Source organism: Taudactylus pleione, unplaced genomic scaffold, assembly GCF_031769625.1.
Source record: "Taudactylus pleione unplaced genomic scaffold, aTauple2 ptg000393l, whole genome shotgun sequence".
NCBI lineage: Eukaryota > Metazoa > Chordata > Amphibia > Anura > Myobatrachidae > Taudactylus > Taudactylus pleione.
The window spans coordinates 3,982,731-4,003,887 of NW_028284794.1; the positions used below are offsets into that span (position 1 = coordinate 3,982,731).

The following is a 21,157-nucleotide window of genomic DNA, read 5'->3' on the forward strand; positions in this document are numbered from 1 at the left end:
CCATTCAAATGACCTATACTGTGATGAATAAAAATTATACACTAAAGGAAAAACCACCAGACATATCTTTTTGTTTTGTTACCGAGGATGTAGGTTTGTTTGCTTGACAACTACCTAATTCAAGGTTTAGTATAAGCAGATGATCTATTTGTAATATAAACCACCAGAAAAATCTACTGAATCAGTTTTAATAAGAGGCAACGTTAGCTCATCTGACTCAAGATTAGAAGGTTGTGTGTTAAAATCACGTCGGGGGTCAGTTGTCATTTTGAAGATAAAATGCTCTTTTCTGCCAAAAAGATACTATACAAGAAACTAAATACTAAGATTGTTGTCTACTTTCAATAATGTGATTATAGCTCAAACTGATACCTATATCACTAGCACATAGTCATTAAATATCTCACCTTCTTATCAGTTCTCATAATTATAATACTAAAAATATCCAGTTTAGATTAAACTTTACTTGAAGGCCAACTCTAAATGTGTGTAATGTAACAATACATTTAAAAGCAATTAGCTTTTCTGGATCAATTTTGGATCACTGCCGTCACTTGTCTTTTTTAGAAATACATTTAGTACCAATTTGATTTTAAAGATGACTTTTTACATTCACATGACGTATACTATGAGGCATAAAAACTCTACACTGAAGGAAAAACCAGAATACATATCTTTTTGTTTTGTTACCAAGGATGTAGGCTTGTTTGCTTGACAACTACCTAATTCAAGGTTTAGCATAAGCAGATGAACTATTTGTAATATAAACCACCAGAAAATCTACTGAATCAGTTTTAATAAGAGGCAACGATAGCTCATCTCAATCAAGATTAGAAGGTTGCGTGTTCAAATCACGTCAGGGTCGGTTATCATTTTGAAGATAAAATGCTCTATTCTGCCCAAAAATACTATACTAGAAACTAATTACCAAGATTGTTATCTACTTTCAATAATGTGATTATACCTCAAACTGATACCTATATCACTAGCACATAGTCATTAAATAACTCACATTCTTATCAGTTCTCATAATTATTATACAAAAAATATCCAGTTTAGAGAATACGTTACTTGAAGGCCAACTCTAAATGTCTGTAATGTAACAATAAATTTAAAAGCAATTAGCTTTTCTGGATCAATTTTGGATCACTACCATCACTTGTCTATTTTAACAACGCATTTAGTGCCAATTTGATATTATGGATGACTTTTTCCATTCAAATGACCTATACTGTGATGAATAAAAATTATACACTAAAGGAAAAACCACCAGACATATCTTTTTGTTTTGTTAGTGAGGATGAGCTTTTGTTTGCTTCACAACTACCTAATTCAAGGTTTAGTATAAGCATATGATCTATTTGTAATATAAACCACCAGAAAAATCCACTGAATCAGTTTTAACAAGAGACCTCGTGGCGCAACGGTAGCGCGTCTGACTCCAGATCAGAAGGTTGCGTGTTCAAATCACGTCGGGGTCAGTTGTCATTTTGAAGATTAAATGCTCTTTTCTGCCAAAAAAATACTATACAAGAAACTAAATACTAAGAATGCTGTCTACTTTCAATAATGTGATTATAGCTCAAACTGATACCTATATCACTAGCACATAGTCATTAAATATCTCACCTTCTTATCAGTTCTCATAATTATAATATTAAAAATATCCAGTTTAGATTAAACTTTACTTGAAGGCCAACTCTAAATGTCTGTAATGTAACAATAAATTTAAAAGCAATTAGCTTTTCTGGATCAATTTTGGATCACTACCATCACTTGTCTATTTTAACAATGCATTTAGTGCCAATTTGATTTTATGGATGATTTTTTCCATTCAAATGACCTATACTGTGATGAATAAAAATTATACACTAAAGGAAAAACCACCAGACATATATTTTTGTTTTGTTAGTGAGGATGAGGGTTTGTTTGCTTCACAACTACCTAATTCAAGGTTTAGTATAAGCATATGATCTATTTGTAATATAAACCACCAGAAAAATCTACTGAATCAGATTTAACAAGAGACCTCGTGGCGCAAAGGTAGCGCGTCTGACTCCAGATCAGAAGGTTGTGTGTTCAAATCACGTCGGGGTCTGTTGTCATTTTGAAGATACCTATATCACTAGCACATAGTCATTAAATATCTCACCTTCTTATCAGTTCTCATAATTATAATACTAAAAATATCCAGTTTAGATTAAACTTTACTTGAAGGCCAACTCTAAATGTGTGTAATGTAACAATACATTTAAAAGCAATTAGCTTTTCTGGATCAATTTTGGATCACTGCCATCACTTGTCTTTTTTAGAAATACATTTAGTACCAATTTGATTTTAAAGATGACTTTTTCCATTCACATGACGTATACTATGAGGCATAAAAACTCTACACTGAAGGAAAAACCAGAATACTATACTATACTATACAAGAAACTAAATACTAAGATTGTTGACTACTTTCAATAATGTGATTATAGCTCAAACTGATACCTATATCACTAGCACATAGTCATTAAATAACTCACATTCTTATCAGTTCTCATAATTATTATACAAAAAATATCCAGTTTAGAGAAAACTTTACTTGAAGGCCAACTCTAAATGTCTGTAATGTAACAATACATTTAAAAGCAATTAGCTTTTCTGGATCAATTTTGGATCACTACCATCACTTGTCTATTTTAACAACGCATTTAGTACCAATTTGATTTTATGGATGACTTTTTCCATTCAAATGACCTATACTGTGATGAATAAAAATTATACACTAAAGGAAAAACCACCAGACATATCTTTTTGTTTTGTTACTGAGGATGAAGGTTTGTTTGCTTGACAACTACCTAAATCAAGGTTTAGTATAAGCAGATGATCTATTTGTAATATTAACCACCAGAAAAATCTACTGAATCAGTTTTAATAAGAGGCAACGTTAGCTCATCTGACTCAAGATTAGAAGGTTGTGTGTTAAAATCACGTCGGTGGTCAGTTGTCATTTTGATGATAAAATGCTCTTTTCTGCCAAAAAGATACTATACAAGAAACTAAATACTAAGATTGTTGTCTACTTTCAATAATGTGATTATAGCTCAAACTGATACCTATATCACTAGCACATAGTCATTAAATATCTCACCTTCTTATCAGTTCTCATAATTATAATACTAAAAATATCCAGTTTAGATTAAACTTTACTTGAAGGCCAACTCTAAATGTGTGTAATGTAACAATACATTTAAAAGCAATTAGCTTTTCTGGATCAATTTTGGATCACTGCCGTCACTTGTCTTTTTTAGAAATACATTTAGTACCAATTTGATTTTAAAGATGACTTTTTACATTCACATGACGTATACTATGAGGCATAAAAACTCTACACTGAAGGAAAAACCAGAATGCATATCTTTTTGTTTTGTTACCAAGGATGTAGGCTTGTTTGCTTGACAACTACCTAATTCAAGGTTTAGCATAAGCAGATGAACTATTTGTAATATAAACCACCAGAAAATCTACTGAATCAGTTTTAATAAGAGGCAACGTTAGCTCATCTGACTCAAGATTAGAAGGTTGCGTGTTCAAATCACGTCAGGGTCGGTTATCATTTTGAAGATAAAATGCTCTATTCTGCCCAAAAATACTATACTAAAAACTAATTACCAAGATTGTTATCTACTTTCAATAATGTGATTATACCTCAAACTGATACCTATATCACTAGCACATAGTCATTAAATAACTCACATTCTTATCAGTTCTCATAATTATTATACAAAAAATATCCAGTTTAGAGAATACGTTACTTGAAGGCCAACTCTAAATGTCTGTAATGTAACAATACATTTAAAAGCAATTAGCTTTTCTGGATCAATTTTGGATCACTACCATCACTTGTCTATTTTAACAATACATTTAGTACCAATTTGATTTTATGGATGACTTTTTCCATTCAAATGACCTATACTGTGATGAATAAAAATTATACACTAAAGGAAAAACCACCAGACATATCTTTTTGTTTTGTTACCGAGGATGTAGGTTTGTTTGCTTGACAACTACCTAATTCAAGGTTTAGTATAAGCAGATGATCTATTTGTAATATAAACCACCAGAAAAATCTACTGAATCAGTTTTAATAAGAGGCAACGTTAGCTCATCTGACTCAAGATTAGAAGGTTGTGTGTTAAAATCACGTCGGGGGTCAGTTGTCATTTTGAAGATAAAATGCTCTTTTCTGCCAAAAAGATACTATACAAGAAACTAAATACTAAGATTGTTGTCTACTTTCAATAATGTGATTATAGCTCAAACTGATACCTATATCACTAGCACATAGTCATTAAATATCTCACCTTCTTATCAGTTCTCATAATTATAATACTAAAAATATCCAGTTTAGATTAAACTTTACTTGAAGGCCAACTCTAAATGTGTGTAATGTAACAATACATTTAAAAGCAATTAGCTTTTCTGGATCAATTTTGGATCACTGCCGTCACTTGTCTTTTTTAGAAATACATTTAGTACCAATTTGATTTTAAAGATGACTTTTTACATTCACATGACGTATACTATGAGGCATAAAAACTATACACTGAAGGAAAAACCAGAATGCATATCTTTTTGTTTTGTTACCAAGGATGTAGGCTTGTTTGCTTGACAACTACCTAATTCAAGGTTTAGCATAAGCAGATGAACTATTTGTAATATAAACCACCAGAAAATCTACTGAATCAGTTTTAATAAGAGGCAACGTTAGCTCATCTGACTCAAGATTAGAAGGTTGCGTGTTCAAATCACGTCAGGGTCGGTTATCATTTTGAAGATAAAATGCTCTATTCTGCCCAAAAATACTATACTAGAAACTAATTACCAAGATTGTTATCTACTTTCAATAATGTGATTATACCTCAAACTGATACCTATATCACTAGCACATAGTCATTAAATAACTCACATTCTTATCAGTTCTCATAATTATTATACAAAAAATATCCAGTTTAGAGAATACGTTACTTGAAGGCCAACTCTAAATGTCTGTAATGTAACAATAAATTTAAAAGCAATTAGCTTTTCTGGATCAATTTTGGATCACTACCATCACTTGTCTATTTTAACAATGCATTTAGTGCCAATTTGATTTTATGGATGACTTTTTCCATTCAAATGACCTATACTGTGATGAATAAAAATTATACACTAAAGGAAAAACCACCAGACATATCTTTTTGTTTTGTTAGTGAGGATGAGGGTTTGTTTGCTTCACAACTACCTAATTCAAGGTTTAGTATAAGCATCTGATCTATTTGTAATATAAACCACCAGAAAAATCTACTGAATTTGATTTAACAAGAGACCTCGTGGCGCAACGGTAGCGCGTCTGACTCCAGATCAGAAGGTTGTGTGTTCAAATCACGTCGGGGTCACTTGTCATTTTGAAGATTAAATGCTCTTTTCTGCCAAAAAAATACTATACAAGAAACTAAATACTAAGAATGCTGTCTACTTTCAATAATGTGATTATAGCTCAAACTGATACCTATAACACTAGCACATAGTCATTAAATATCTCACCTTCTTATCAGTTCTCATAATTATAATACTAAAAATATCCAGTTTAGATTAAACTTTACTTGAAGGCCAACTCTAAATGTGTGTAATGTAACAATACATTTAAAAGCAATTAGCTTTTCTGGATCAATTTTGGATCACTGCCGTCACTTGTCTTTTTTAGAAATACATTTAGTACCAATTTGATTTTAAAGATGACTTTTTCCATTCACATGACGTATACTATGAGGCATAAAAACTCTACACTGAAGGAAAAACCAGAATACATATCTTTTTGTTTTGTTACCAAGGATGTAGGTTTGTTTGCTTGACAACTACCTAATTCAAGGTTTAGCATAAGCAGATGAACTATTTGTAATATAAACCACCAGAAAATCTACTGAATCAGTTTTAATAAGAGGCAACGTTAGCTCATCTGACTCAAGATTAGAAGGTTGCGTGTTCAATTCACGTCAGGGTCGGTTATCATTTTGAAGATAAAATGCTCTATTCTGCCCAAAAATACTATACAAGAAACTAAATACTAAGATTGTTGACTACTTTCAATAATGTGATTATAGCTCAAACTGATACCTATATCACTAGCACATAGTCATTAAATAACTCACATTCTTATCAGTTCTCATAATTATTATACAAAAAATATCCAGTTTAGAGAAAACTTTACTTGAAGGCCAACTCTAAATGTCTGTAATGTAACAATACATTTAAAAGCAATTAGCTTTTCTTGATCAATTTTGGATCACTACCATCACTTGTCTATTTTAACAACGCATTTAGTACCAATTTGATTTTATGGATGACTTTTTCCATTCAAATGACCTATACTGTGATGAATAAAAATTATACACTAAAGGAAAAACCACCAGACATATCTTTTTGTTTTGTTACTGAGGATGAAGGTTTGTTTGCTTGACAACTACCTAAATCAAGGTTTAGTATAAGCAGATGATCTATTTGTAATATTAACCACCAGAAAAATCTACTGAATCAGTTTTAATAAGAGGCAACGTTAGCTCATCTGACTCAAGATTAGAAGGTTGTGTGTTCAAATCACGTCGGGGGTCAGTTGTCATTTTGAAGATAAAATGCTCTTTTCTGCCAAAAAGATACTATACAAGAAACTAAATACTAAGATTGTTGTCTACTTTCAATAATGTGATTATAGCTCAAACTGATACCTATATCACTAGCACATAGTCATTAAATATCTCACCTTCTTATCAGTTCTCATAATTATAATACTAAAAATATCCAGTTTAGATTAAACTTTACTTGAAGGCCAACTCTAAATGTCTGTAATGTAACAATACATTTAAAAGCAATTAGCTTTTCTGGATCAATTTTGGATCACTGCCGTCACTTGTCTTTTTTAGAAATACATTTAGTACCAATTTGATTTTAAAGATGACTTTTTACATTCACATGACGTATACTATGAGGCATAAAAACTCTACACTGAAGGAAAAACCAGAATACATATCTTTTTGTTTTGTTACCAAGGATGTAGGCTTGTTTGCTTGACAACTACCTAATTCAAGGTTTAGCATAAGCAGATGAACTATTTGTAATATAAACCACCAGAAAATCTACTGAATCAGTTTTAATAAGAGGCAACGTTAGCTCATCTCACTCAAGATTAGAAGGTTGCGTGTTCAAATCACGTCAGGGTCGGTTATCATTTTGAAGATAAAATGCTCTATTCTGCCCAAAAATACTATACTAGAAACTAATTACCAAGATTGTTATCTACTTTCAATAATGTGATTATACCTCAAACTGATACCTATATCACTAGCACATAGTCATTAAATAACTCACATTCTTATCAGTTCTCATAATTATTATACAAAAAATATCCAGTTTAGAGAATACGTTACTTGAAGGCCAACTCTAAATGTCTGTAATGTAACAATAAATTTAAAAGCAATTAGCTTTTCTGGATCAATTTTGGATCACTACCATCACTTGTCTATTTTAACAATGCATTTAGTGCCAATTTGATATTATGGATGACTTTTTCCATTCAAATGACCTATACTGTGATGAATAAAAATTATACACTAAAGGAAAAACCACCAGACATATCTTTTTGTTTTGTTAGTGAGGATGAGCTTTTGTTTGCTTCACAACTACCTAATTCAAGGTTTAGTATAAGCATATGATCTATTTGTAATATAAACCACCAGAAAAATCTACTGAATCAGTTTTAACAAGAGACCTCGTGGCGCAACGGTAGCGCGTCTGACTCCAGATCAGAAGGTTGCGTGTTCAAATCACGTCGGGGTCAGTTGTCATTTTGAAGATTAAATGCTCTTTTCTGCCAAAAAAATACTATACAAGAAACTAAATACTAAGAATGCTGTCTACTTTCAATAATGTGATTATAGCTCAAACTGATACCTATATCACTAGCACATAGTCATTAAATATCTCACCTTCTTATCAGTTCTCATAATTATAATACTAAAAATATCCAGTTTAGATTAAACTTTACTTGAAGGCCAACTCTAAATGTCTGTAATGTAACAATAAATTTAAAAGCAATTAGCTTTTCTGGATCAATTTTGGATCACTACCATCACTTGTCTATTTTAACAATGCATTTAGTGCCAATTTGATTTTATGGATGACTTTTTCCATTCAAATGACCTATACTGTGATGAATAAAAATTATACACTAAAGGAAAAACCACCAGACATATATTTTTGTTTTGTTAGTGAGGATGAGGGTTTGTTTGCTTCACAACTACCTAATTCAAGGTTTAGTATAAGCATATGATCTATTTGTAATATAAACCACCAGAAAAATCTACTGAATCAGATTTAACAAGAGACCTCGTGGCGCAAAGGTAGCGCGTCTGACTCCAGATCAGAAGGTTGTGTGTTCAAATCACGTCGGGGTCTGTTGTCATTTTGAAGATACCTATATCACTAGCACATAGTCATTAAATATCTCACCTTCTTATCAGTTCTCATAATTATAATACTAAAAATATCCAGTTTAGATTAAACTTTACTTGAAGGCCAACTCTAAATGTGTGTAATGTAACAATACATTTAAAAGCAATTAGCTTTTCTGGATCAATTTTGGATCACTGCCGTCACTTGTCTTTTTTAGAAATACATTTAGTACCAATTTGATTTTAAAGATGACTTTTTCCATTCACATGACGTATACTATGAGGCATAAAAACTCTACACTGAAGGAAAAACCAGAATACTATACTATACTATACAAGAAACTAAATACTAAGATTGTTGACTACTTTCAATAATGTGATTATAGCTCAAACTGATACCTATATCACTAGCACATAGTCATTAAATAACTCACATTCTTATCAGTTCTCATAATTATTATACAAAAAATATCCAGTTTAGAGAAAACTTTACTTGAAGGCCAACTCTAAATGTCTGTAATGTAACAATACATTTAAAAGCAATTAGCTTTTCTGGATCAATTTTGGATCACTACCATCACTTGTCTATTTTAACAACGCATTTAGTACCAATTTGATTTTATGGATGACTTTTTCCATTCAAATGACCTATACTGTGATGAATAAAAATTATACACTAAAGGAAAAACCACCAGACATATCTTTTTGTTTTGTTACTGAGGATGAAGGTTTGTTTGCTTGACAACTACCTAAATCAAGGTTTAGTATAAGCAGATGATCTATTTGTAATATTAACCACCAGAAAAATCTACTGAATCAGTTTTAATAAGAGGCAACGTTAGCTCATCTGACTCAAGATTAGAAGGTTGTGTGTTAAAATCACGTCGGTGGTCAGTTGTCATTTTGATGATAAAATGCTCTTTTCTGCCAAAAAGATACTATACAAGAAACTAAATACTAAGATTGTTGTCTACTTTCAATAATGTGATTATAGCTCAAACTGATACCTATATCACTAGCACATAGTCATTAAATATCTCACCTTCTTATCAGTTCTCATAATTATAATACTAAAAATATCCAGTTTAGATTAAACTTTACTTGAAGGCCAACTCTAAATGTGTGTAATGTAACAATACATTTAAAAGCAATTAGCTTTTCTGGATCAATTTTGGATCACTGCCGTCACTTGTCTTTTTTAGAAATACATTTAGTACCAATTTGATTTTAAAGATGACTTTTTACATTCACATGACGTATACTATGAGGCATAAAAACTCTACACTGAAGGAAAAACCAGAATGCATATCTTTTTGTTTTGTTACCAAGGATGTAGGCTTGTTTGCTTGACAACTACCTAATTCAAGGTTTAGCATAAGCAGATGAACTATTTGTAATATAAACCACCAGAAAATCTACTGAATCAGTTTTAATAAGAGGCAACGTTAGCTCATCTGACTCAAGATTAGAAGGTTGCGTGTTCAAATCACGTCAGGGTCGGTTATCATTTTGAAGATAAAATGCTCTATTCTGCCCAAAAATACTATACTAAAAACTAATTACCAAGATTGTTATCTACTTTCAATAATGTGATTATACCTCAAACTGATACCTATATCACTAGCACATAGTCATTAAATAACTCACATTCTTATCAGTTCTCATAATTATTATACAAAAAATATCCAGTTTAGAGAATACGTTACTTGAAGGCCAACTCTAAATGTCTGTAATGTAACAATACATTTAAAAGCAATTAGCTTTTCTGGATCAATTTTGGATCACTACCATCACTTGTCTATTTTAACAATACATTTAGTACCAATTTGATTTTATGGATGACTTTTTCCATTCAAATGACCTATACTGTGATGAATAAAAATTATACACTAAAGGAAAAACCACCAGACATATCTTTTTGTTTTGTTACCGAGGATGTAGGTTTGTTTGCTTGACAACTACCTAATTCAAGGTTTAGTATAAGCAGATGATCTATTTGTAATATAAACCACCAGAAAAATCTACTGAATCAGTTTTAATAAGAGGCAACGTTAGCTCATCTGACTCAAGATTAGAAGGTTGTGTGTTAAAATCACGTCGGGGGTCAGTTGTCATTTTGAAGATAAAATGCTCTTTTCTGCCAAAAAGATACTATACAAGAAACTAAATACTAAGATTGTTGTCTACTTTCAATAATGTGATTATAGCTCAAACTGATACCTATATCACTAGCACATAGTCATTAAATATCTCACCTTCTTATCAGTTCTCATAATTATAATACTAAAAATATCCAGTTTAGATTAAACTTTACTTGAAGGCCAACTCTAAATGTGTGTAATGTAACAATACATTTAAAAGCAATTAGCTTTTCTGGATCAATTTTGGATCACTGCCGTCACTTGTCTTTTTTAGAAATACATTTAGTACCAATTTGATTTTAAAGATGACTTTTTACATTCACATGACGTATACTATGAGGCATAAAAACTCTACACTGAAGGAAAAACCAGAATGCATATCTTTTTGTTTTGTTACCAAGGATGTAGGCTTGTTTGCTTGACAACTACCTAATTCAAGGTTTAGCATAAGCAGATGAACTATTTGTAATATAAACCACCAGAAAATCTACTGAATCAGTTTTAATAAGAGGCAACGTTAGCTCATCTGACTCAAGATTAGAAGGTTGCGTGTTCAAATCACGTCAGGGTCGGTTATCATTTTGAAGATAAAATGCTCTATTCTGCCCAAAAATACTATACTAGAAACTAATTACCAAGATTGTTATCTACTTTCAATAATGTGATTATACCTCAAACTGATACCTATATCACTAGCACATAGTCATTAAATAACTCACATTCTTATCAGTTCTCATAATTATTATACAAAAAATATCCAGTTTAGAGAATACGTTACTTGAAGGCCAACTCTAAATGTCTGTAATGTAACAATAAATTTAAAAGCAATTAGCTTTTCTGGATCAATTTTGGATCACTACCATCACTTGTCTATTTTAACAATGCATTTAGTGCCAATTTGATTTTATGGATGACTTTTTCCATTCAAATGACCTATACTGTGATGAATAAAAATTATACACTAAAGGAAAAACCACCAGACATATCTTTTTGTTTTGTTAGTGAGGATGAGGGTTTGTTTGCTTCACAACTACCTAATTCAAGGTTTAGTATAAGCATATGATCTATTTGTAATATAAACCACCAGAAAAATCTACTGAATTTGATTTAACAAGAGACCTCGTGGCGCAACGGTAGCGCGTCTGACTCCAGATCAGAAGGTTGTGTGTTCAAATCACGTCGGGGTCACTTGTCATTTTGAAGATTAAATGCTCTTTTCTGCCAAAAAAATACTATACAAGAAACTAAATACTAAGAATGCTGTCTACTTTCAATAATGTGATTATAGCTCAAACTGATACCTATAACACTAGCACATAGTCATTAAATATCTCACCTTCTTATCAGTTCTCATAATTATAATACTAAAAATATCCAGTTTAGATTAAACTTTACTTGAAGGCCAACTCTAAATGTCTGTAATGTAACAATAAATTTAAAAGCAATTAGCTTTTCTGGATCAATTTTGGATCACTACCATCACTTGTCTATTTTAACAATGCATTTAGTGCCAATTTGATTTTATGGATGACTTTTTCCATTCAAATGACCTATACTGTGATGAATAAAAATTATACACTAAAGGAAAAACCACCAGACATATATTTTTGTTTTGTTAGTGAGGATGAGGGTTTGTTTGCTTCACAACTACCTAATTCAAGGTTTAGTATAAGCATATGATCTATTTGTAATATAAACCACCAGAAAAATCTACTGAATCAGATTTAACAAGAGACCTCGTGGCGCAAAGGTAGCGCGTCTGACTCCAGATCAGAAGGTTGTGTGTTCAAATCACGTCGGGGTCTGTTGTCATTTTGAAGATACCTATATCACTAGCACATAGTCATTAAATATCTCACCTTCTTATCAGTTCTCATAATTATAATACTAAAAATATCCAGTTTAGATTAAACTTTACTTGAAGGCCAACTCTAAATGTGTGTAATGTAACAATACATTTAAAAGCAATTAGCTTTTCTGGATCAATTTTGGATCACTGCCGTCACTTGTCTTTTTTAGAAATACATTTAGTACCAATTTGATTTTAAAGATGACTTTTTCCATTCACATGACGTATACTATGAGGCATAAAAACTCTACACTGAAGGAAAAACCAGAATACTATACTATACTATACAAGAAACTAAATACTAAGATTGTTGACTACTTTCAATAATGTGATTATAGCTCAAACTGATACCTATATCACTAGCACATAGTCATTAAATAACTCACATTCTTATCAGTTCTCATAATTATTATACAAAAAATATCCAGTTTAGAGAAAACTTTACTTGAAGGCCAACTCTAAATGTCTGTAATGTAACAATACATTTAAAAGCAATTAGCTTTCCTGGATCAATTTTGGATCACTACCATCACTTGTCTATTTTAACAACGCATTTAGTACCAATTTGATTTTATGGATGACTTTTTCCATTCAAATGACCTATACTGTGATGAATAAAAATTATACACTAAAGGAAAAACCACCAGACATATCTTTTTGTTTTGTTACTGAGGATGAAGGTTTGTTTGCTTGACAACTACCTAAATCAAGGTTTAGTATAAGCAGATGATCTATTTGTAATATTAACCACCAGAAAAATCTACTGAATCAGTTTTAATAAGAGGCAACGTTAGCTCATCTGACTCAAGATTAGAAGGTTGTGTGTTAAAATCACGTCGGTGGTCAGTTGTCATTTTGATGATAAAATGCTCTTTTCTGCCAAAAAGATACTATACAAGAAACTAAATACTAAGATTGTTGTCTACTTTCAATAATGTGATTATAGCTCAAACTGATACCTATATCACTAGCACATAGTCATTAAATATCTCACCTTCTTATCAGTTCTCATAATTATAATACTAAAAATATCCAGTTTAGATTAAACTTTACTTGAAGGCCAACTCTAAATGTGTGTAATGTAACAATACATTTAAAAGCAATTAGCTTTTCTGGATCAATTTTGGATCACTGCCGTCACTTGTCTTTTTTAGAAATACATTTAGTACCAATTTGATTTTAAAGATGACTTTTTACATTCACATGACGTATACTATGAGGCATAAAAACTCTACACTGAAGGAAAAACCAGAATGCATATCTTTTTGTTTTGTTACCAAGGATGTAGGCTTGTTTGCTTGACAACTACCTAATTCAAGGTTTAGCATAAGCAGATGAACTATTTGTAATATAAACCACCAGAAAATCTACTGAATCAGTTTTAATAAGAGGCAACGTTAGCTCATCTGACTCAAGATTAGAAGGTTGCGTGTTCAAATCACGTCAGGGTCGGTTATCATTTTGAAGATAAAATGCTCTATTCTGCCCAAAAATACTATACTAAAAACTAATTACCAAGATTGTTATCTACTTTCAATAATGTGATTATACCTCAAACTGATACCTATATCACTAGCACATAGTCATTAAATAACTCACATTCTTATCAGTTCTCATAATTATTATACAAAAAATATCCAGTTTAGAGAATACGTTACTTGAAGGCCAACTCTAAATGTCTGTAATGTAACAATACATTTAAAAGCAATTAGCTTTTCTGGATCAATTTTGGATCACTACCATCACTTGTCTATTTTAACAATACATTTAGTACCAATTTGATTTTATGGATGACTTTTTCCATTCAAATGACCTATACTGTGATGAATAAAAATTATACACTAAAGGAAAAACCACCAGACATATCTTTTTGTTTTGTTACCGAGGATGTAGGTTTGTTTGCTTGACAACTACCTAATTCAAGGTTTAGTATAAGCAGATGATCTATTTGTAATATAAACCACCAGAAAAATCTACTGAATCAGTTTTAATAAGAGGCAACGGTAGCTCATCTGACTCAAGATTAGAAGGTTGTGTGTTAAAATCACGTCGGGGGTCAGTTGTCATTTTGAAGATAAAATGCTCTTTTCTGCCAAAAAGATACTATACAAGAAACTAAATACTAAGATTGTTGTCTACTTTCAATAATGTGATTATAGCTCAAACTGATACCTATATCACTAGCACATAGTCATTAAATATCTCACCTTCTTATCAGTTCTCATAATTATAATACTAAAAATATCCAGTTTAGATTAAACTTTACTTGAAGGCCAACTCTAAATGTGTGTAATGTAACAATACATTTAAAAGCAATTAGCTTTTCTGGATCAATTTTGGATCACTGCCGTCACTTGTCTTTTTTAGAAATACATTTAGTACCAATTTGATTTTAAAGATGACTTTTTACATTCACATGACGTATACTATGAGGCATAAAAACTCTACACTGAAGGAAAAACCAGAATGCATATCTTTTTGTTTTGTTACCAAGGATGTAGGCTTGTTTGCTTGACAACTACCTAATTCAAGGTTTAGCATAAGCAGATGAACTATTTGTAATATAAACCACCAGAAAATCTACTGAATCAGTTTTAATAAGAGGCAACGTTAGCTCATCTGACTCAAGATTAGAAGGTTGCGTGTTCAAATCACGTCAGGGTCGGTTATCATTTTGAAGATAAAATGCTCTATTCTGCCCAAAAATACTATACTAGAAACTAATTACCAAGATTGTTATCTACTTTCAATAATGTGATTATACCTCAAACTGATACCTATATCACTAGCACATAGTCATTAAATAACTCACATTCTTATCAGTTCTCATAATTATTATACAAAAAATATCCAGTTTAGAGAATACGTTACTTGAAGGCCAACTCTAAATGTCTGTAATGTAACAATAAATTTAAAAGCAATTAGCTTTTCTGGATCAATTTTGGATCACTACCATCACTTGTCTATTTTAACAATGCATTTAGTGCCAATTTGATTTTATGGATGACTTTTTCCATTCAAATGACCTATACTGTGATGAATAAAAATTATACACTAAAGGAAAAACCACCAGACATATCTTTTTGTTTTGTTAGTGAGGATGAGGGTTTGTTTGCTTCACAACTACCTAATTCAAGGTTTAGTATAAGCATATGATCTATTTGTAATATAAACCACCAGAAAAATCTACTGAATTTGATTTAACAAGAGACCTCGTGGCGCAACGGTAGCGCGTCTGACTCCAGATCAGAGGGTTGTGTGTTCAAATCACGTCGGGGTCACTTGTCATTTTGAAGATTAAATGCTCTTTTCTGCCAAAAAAATACTATACAAGAAACTAAATACTAAGAATGCTGTCTACTTTCAATAATGTGATTATAGCTCAAACTGATACCTATAACACTAGCACATAGTCATTAAATATCTCATCTTCTTATCAGTTCTCATAATTATAATACTAAAAATATCCAGTTTAGATTAAACTTTACTTGAAGGCCAACTCTAAATGTCTGTAATGTAACAATAAATTTAAAAGCAATTAGCTTTTCTGGATCAATTTTGGATCACTACCATCACTTGTCTATTTTAACAATGCATTTAGTGCCAATTTGATTTTATGGATGACTTTTTCCATTCAAATGACCTATACTGTGATGAATAAAAATTATACACTAAAGGAAAAACCACCAGACATATATTTTTGTTTTGTTAGTGAGGATGAGGGTTTGTTTGCTTCACAACTACCTAATTCAAGGTTTAGTATAAGCATATGATCTATTTGTAATATAAACCACCAGAAAAATCTACTGAATCAGATTTAACAAGAAACCTCGTGGCGCAACGGTAGCGCGTCTGACTCCAGATCAGAAGGTTGTGTGTTCAAATCACGTCGGGGTCAGTTGTCATTTTGAAGATTAAATGCTCTTTTCTGCCAAAAAAATACTATACAAGAAACTAAATACTAAGAATGCTGTCTACTTTCAATAATGTGATTATAGCTCAAACTGATACCTATATCACTAGCACATAGTCATTAAATATCTCACCTTCTTATCAGTTCTCATAATTATAATACTAAAAATATCCAGTTTAGATTAAACTTTACTTGAAGGCCAACTCTAAATGTCTGTAATGTAACAATACATTTAAAAGCAATTAGCTTTTCTGGATCAATTTTGTATCACCGCCGTCACTTGTCTTTTTTAGAAACACATTTAGTACCAATTTGATTTTAAAGATTACTTTTTACATTCACATGACGTATACTATGAGGCATAAAAACTCTACACTGAAGGAAAAACCAGAATACATATCTTTTTGTTTTGTTACCAAGGATGTAGGCTTGTTTGCTTGACAACTACCTAATTCAAGGTTTAGCATAAGCAGATGAACTATTTGTAATATAAACCACCAGAAAATCTACTGAATCAGTTTTAATAAGAGGCAACGTTAGCTCATCTGACTCAAGATTAGAAGGTTGCGTGTTCAAATCACGTCAGGGTCGGTTATCATTTTGAAGATAAAATGCTCTATTCTGCCCAAAAATACTATACTAAAAACTAATTACCAAGATTGTTATCTACTTTCAATAATGTGATTATAGCTCAAACTGATACCTATATCACTAGCACATAGTCATTAAATAACTCACATTCTTATCAGTTCTCATAATTATTATACAAAAAATATCCAGTTTAGAGAATACGTTACTTGAAGGCCAACTCTAAATGTCTGTAATGTAACAATACATTTAAAAGCAATTAGCTTTTCTGGATCAATTTTGGATCACTACCATCACTTGTCTATTTTAACAATACATTTAGTACCAATTTGATTTTATGGATGACTTTTTCCATTCAAATGACCTATACTGTGATGAATAAAAATTATACACTAAAGGAAAAACCACCAGACATATCTTTTTGTTTTGTTACCGAGGATGTAGGTTTGTTTGCTTGACAACTACCTAATTCAAGGTTTAGTATAAGCAGATGATCTATTTGTAATATAAACCACCAGAAAAATCTACTGAATCGGATTTAACAAGAGACCTTGTGGCGCAACGGTAGCGCGTCTGACTCCAGATCAGAAGGTTGCATGTTCTAATCACGTCGGGGTCAGTTGTCATTTTGAAGATAAAGTGCTCTTTTCTGCCAAAAAAATACTATACAAGAAACTAAATACTAAGATTGTTGTCTACTTTCAATAATGTGATTATAGCTCAAACTGATACCTATAACACTAGCACATAGTCATTAAATATCTCACCTTCTTATCAGTTCTCATAATTATAATACTAAAAATATCCAGTTTAGATTAAACTTTACTTGAAGGCCAACTCTAAATGTCTGTAATGTAACAATAAATTTAAAAGCAATTAGCTTTTCTGGATCAATTTTGGATCACTACCATCACTTGTCTATTTTAACAATGCATTTAGTGCCAATTTGATTTTATGGATGACTTTTTCCATTCAAATGACCTATACTGTGATGAATAAAAATTATACACTAAAGGAAAAACCACCAGACATATATTTTTGTTTTGTTAGTGAGGATGAGGGTTTGTTTGCTTCACAACTACCTAATTCAAGGTTTAGTATAAGCATATGATCTATTTGTAATATAAACCACCAGAAAAATCTACTGAATCAGATTTAACAAAAGACCTCGTGGCGCAACGGTAGCGCGTCTGACTCCAGATCAGAAGGTTGTGTGTTCAAATCACGTCGGGGTCAGTTGTCATTTTGAAGATTAAATGCTCTTTTCTGCCAAAAAGATACTATACAAGAAACTAAATACTAAGATTGTTGTCTACTTTCAATAATGTGATTATAGCTCAAACTGATACCTATATCACTAGCACATAGTCATTAAATATCTCACCTTCTTATCAGTTCTCATAATTATAATACTAAAAATATCCAGTTTAGATTAAACTTTACTTGAAGGCCAACTCTAAATGTCTGTAATGTAACAATACATTTAAAAGCAATTAGCTTTTCTGGATCAATTTTGGATCACTGCCGTCACTTGTCTTTTTTAGAAATACATTTAGTACCAATTTGATTTTAAAGATTACTTTTTACATTCACATGACGTATACTATGAGGCATAAAAACTCTACACTGAAGGAAAAACCAGAATACATATCTTTTTGTTTTGTTACCAAGGATGTAGGCTTGTTTGCTTGACAACTACCTAATTCAAGGTTTAGCATAAGCAGATGAACTATTTGTAATATAAACCACCAGAAAATCTACTGAATCAGTTTTAATAAGAGGCAACGTTAGCTCATCTGACTCAAGATTAGAAGGTTGCGTGTTCAAATCACGTCAGGGTCGGTTATCATTTTGAAGATAAAATGCTCTATTCTGCCCAAAAATACTATACTAAAAACTAATTACCAAGATTGTTATCTACTTTCAATAATGTGATTATACCTCAAACTGATACCTATATCACTAGCACATAGTCATTAAATAACTCACATTCTTATCAGTTCTCATAATTATTATACAAAAAATATCCAGTTTAGAGAATACGTTACTTGAAGGCCAACTCTAAATGTCTGTAATGTAACAATACATTTAAAAGCAATTAGCTTTTCTGGATCAATTTTGGATCACTACCATCACTTGTCTATTTTAACAATACATTTAGTACCAATTTGATTTTATGGATGACTTTTTCCATTCAAATGACCTATACTGTGATGAATAAAAATTATACACTAAAGGAAAAACCACCAGACATATCTTTTTGTTTTGTTACCGAGGATGTAGGTTTGTTTGCTTGACAACTACCTAATTCAAGGTTTAGTATAAGCAGATGATCTATTTGTAATATAAACCACCAGAAAAATCTACTGAATCGGATTTAACAAGAGACCTCGTGGCGCAACGGTAGCGCGTCTCACTCCAGATCAGAAGGTTGCATGTTCTAATCACGTCGGGGTCAGTTGTCATTTTGAAGATAAAGTGCTCTTTTCTGCCAAAAAAATACTATACAAGAAACTAAATACTAAGATTGTTGTCTACTTTCAATAATGTGATTATAGCTCAAACTGATACCTATATCACTAGCACATAGTCATTAAATATCTCACCTTCTTATCAGTTCTCATAATTATAATACTAAAAATATCCAGTTTAGATTAAACTTTACTTGAAGGCCAACTCTAAATGTGTGTAATGTAACAATACATTTAAAAGCAATTAGCTTTTCTGGATCAATTTTGGATCACTGCCGTCACTTGTCTTTTTTAGAAATACATTTAGTACCAATTTGATTTTAAAGATGACTTTTTCCATTCAAATGACCTATACTATGAGGCATAAAAACTCTACACTGAAGGAAAAACCAGAATACATATCTTTTTGTTTTGTTACCAAGGATGTAGGCTTGTTTGCTTGACAACTACCTAATTCAAGGTTTAGCATAAGCAGATGAACTATTTGTAATATAAACCACCAGAAAATCTACTGAATCAGTTTTAATAAGAGGCAACGTTAGCTCATCTGACTCAAGATTAGAAGGTTGCGTGTTCAAATCACGTCAGGGTCGGTTATCATTTTGAAGATAAAATGCTCTATTCTGCCCAAAAATACTATACTAGAAACTAATTACCAAGATTGTTATCTACTTTCAATAATGTGATTATACCTCAAACTGATACCTATATCACTAGCACATAGTCATTAAATAACTCACATTCTTATCAGTTCTCATAATTATTATACAAAAAATATCCAGTTTAGAGAATACGTTACTTGAAGGCCAACTCTAAATGTCTGTAATGTAACAATAAATTTAAAAGCAATTAGCTTTTCTGGATCAATTTTGGATCACTACCATCACTTGTCTATTTTAACAATGCATTTAGTGCCAATTTGATTTTATGGATGACTTTTTCCATTCAAATGACCTATACTGTGATGAATAAAAATTATACACTAAAGGAAAAACCACCAGACATATATTTTTGTTTTGTTAGTGAGGATGAGGGTTTGTTTGCTTCACAACTACCTAATTCAAGGTTCACTACCATCACTTGTCTATTTTAACAATACATTTAGTACCAATTTGATTTTATGGATGACTTTTTCCATTCAAATGACCTATACTGTGATGAATAAAAATTATACACTAAAGGAAAAACCACCAGACATATCTTTTTGTTTTGTTACCGAGGATGTAGGTTTGTTTGCTTGACAACTACCTAATTCAAGGTTTAGTATAACCAGATGATCTATTTGTAATATAAACCACCAGAAAAATCTACTGAATCGGATTTAACAAGAGACCTCGTGGCGCAACGGTAGCGCGTCTGACTCCAGATCAGTAGGTTGCATGTTCTAATCACGTCGGGGTCAGTTGTCATTTTGAAGATAAAGTGCTCTTTTCTGCTAAAAAAATACTATACAAGAAACTAAATACTAAGATTGTTGTCTACTTTCAATAATGTGATTATAGCTCAAACTGATACCTATATCACTAGCACATAGTCATTAAATATCTCACCTTCTTATCAGTTCTCATAATTATAATACTAAAAATATCCAGTTTAGATTAAACTTTACTTGAAGGCCAACTCTAAATGTGTGTAATGTAACAATACATTTAAATGCAATTAGCTTTTCTGGATCAATTTTGGATCACTGCCGTCACTTGTCTTTTTTAGAAATACATTTAGTA

At 31.5% G+C, this 21,157-nt stretch overlaps 11 non-coding genes across 11 annotated transcripts; all 11 read left to right on the top strand.

Moving 5' to 3' along the window:
* Nucleotides 1-1,409: 1,409 nt before the first annotated feature.
* Nucleotides 1,410-1,481, top strand: TRNAW-CCA (transfer RNA tryptophan (anticodon CCA)). Its single transcript has one exon. It is a non-coding gene; the product is annotated as a tRNA-Trp (tRNA).
* A 545-nt stretch (nucleotides 1,482-2,026) lies between these two features.
* Nucleotides 2,027-2,098, top strand: TRNAW-CCA (transfer RNA tryptophan (anticodon CCA)). The gene has a single exon. It is a non-coding gene; the product is annotated as a tRNA-Trp (tRNA).
* A 3,253-nt stretch (nucleotides 2,099-5,351) lies between these two features.
* Nucleotides 5,352-5,423, top strand: TRNAW-CCA (transfer RNA tryptophan (anticodon CCA)). Its single transcript has one exon. It is a non-coding gene; the product is annotated as a tRNA-Trp (tRNA).
* Nucleotides 5,424-7,786: 2,363 nt separating this feature from the next.
* TRNAW-CCA (transfer RNA tryptophan (anticodon CCA)) lies at nucleotides 7,787-7,858 on the top strand. The gene has a single exon. It is a non-coding gene; the product is annotated as a tRNA-Trp (tRNA).
* Nucleotides 7,859-8,403: 545 nt separating this feature from the next.
* Nucleotides 8,404-8,475, top strand: TRNAW-CCA (transfer RNA tryptophan (anticodon CCA)). The gene has a single exon. It is a non-coding gene; the product is annotated as a tRNA-Trp (tRNA).
* Nucleotides 8,476-11,728: 3,253 nt separating this feature from the next.
* TRNAW-CCA (transfer RNA tryptophan (anticodon CCA)) lies at nucleotides 11,729-11,800 on the top strand. Its single transcript has one exon. It is a non-coding gene; the product is annotated as a tRNA-Trp (tRNA).
* A 545-nt stretch (nucleotides 11,801-12,345) lies between these two features.
* TRNAW-CCA (transfer RNA tryptophan (anticodon CCA)) lies at nucleotides 12,346-12,417 on the top strand. Its single transcript has one exon. It is a non-coding gene; the product is annotated as a tRNA-Trp (tRNA).
* Nucleotides 12,418-15,670: 3,253 nt separating this feature from the next.
* On the top strand, nucleotides 15,671-15,742 carry TRNAW-CCA (transfer RNA tryptophan (anticodon CCA)). The gene has a single exon. It is a non-coding gene; the product is annotated as a tRNA-Trp (tRNA).
* A 545-nt stretch (nucleotides 15,743-16,287) lies between these two features.
* TRNAW-CCA (transfer RNA tryptophan (anticodon CCA)) lies at nucleotides 16,288-16,359 on the top strand. The gene has a single exon. It is a non-coding gene; the product is annotated as a tRNA-Trp (tRNA).
* Nucleotides 16,360-17,509: 1,150 nt separating this feature from the next.
* On the top strand, nucleotides 17,510-17,581 carry TRNAW-CCA (transfer RNA tryptophan (anticodon CCA)). Its single transcript has one exon. It is a non-coding gene; the product is annotated as a tRNA-Trp (tRNA).
* A 545-nt stretch (nucleotides 17,582-18,126) lies between these two features.
* Nucleotides 18,127-18,198, top strand: TRNAW-CCA (transfer RNA tryptophan (anticodon CCA)). Its single transcript has one exon. It is a non-coding gene; the product is annotated as a tRNA-Trp (tRNA).
* Nucleotides 18,199-21,157: the final 2,959 nt, after the last annotated feature.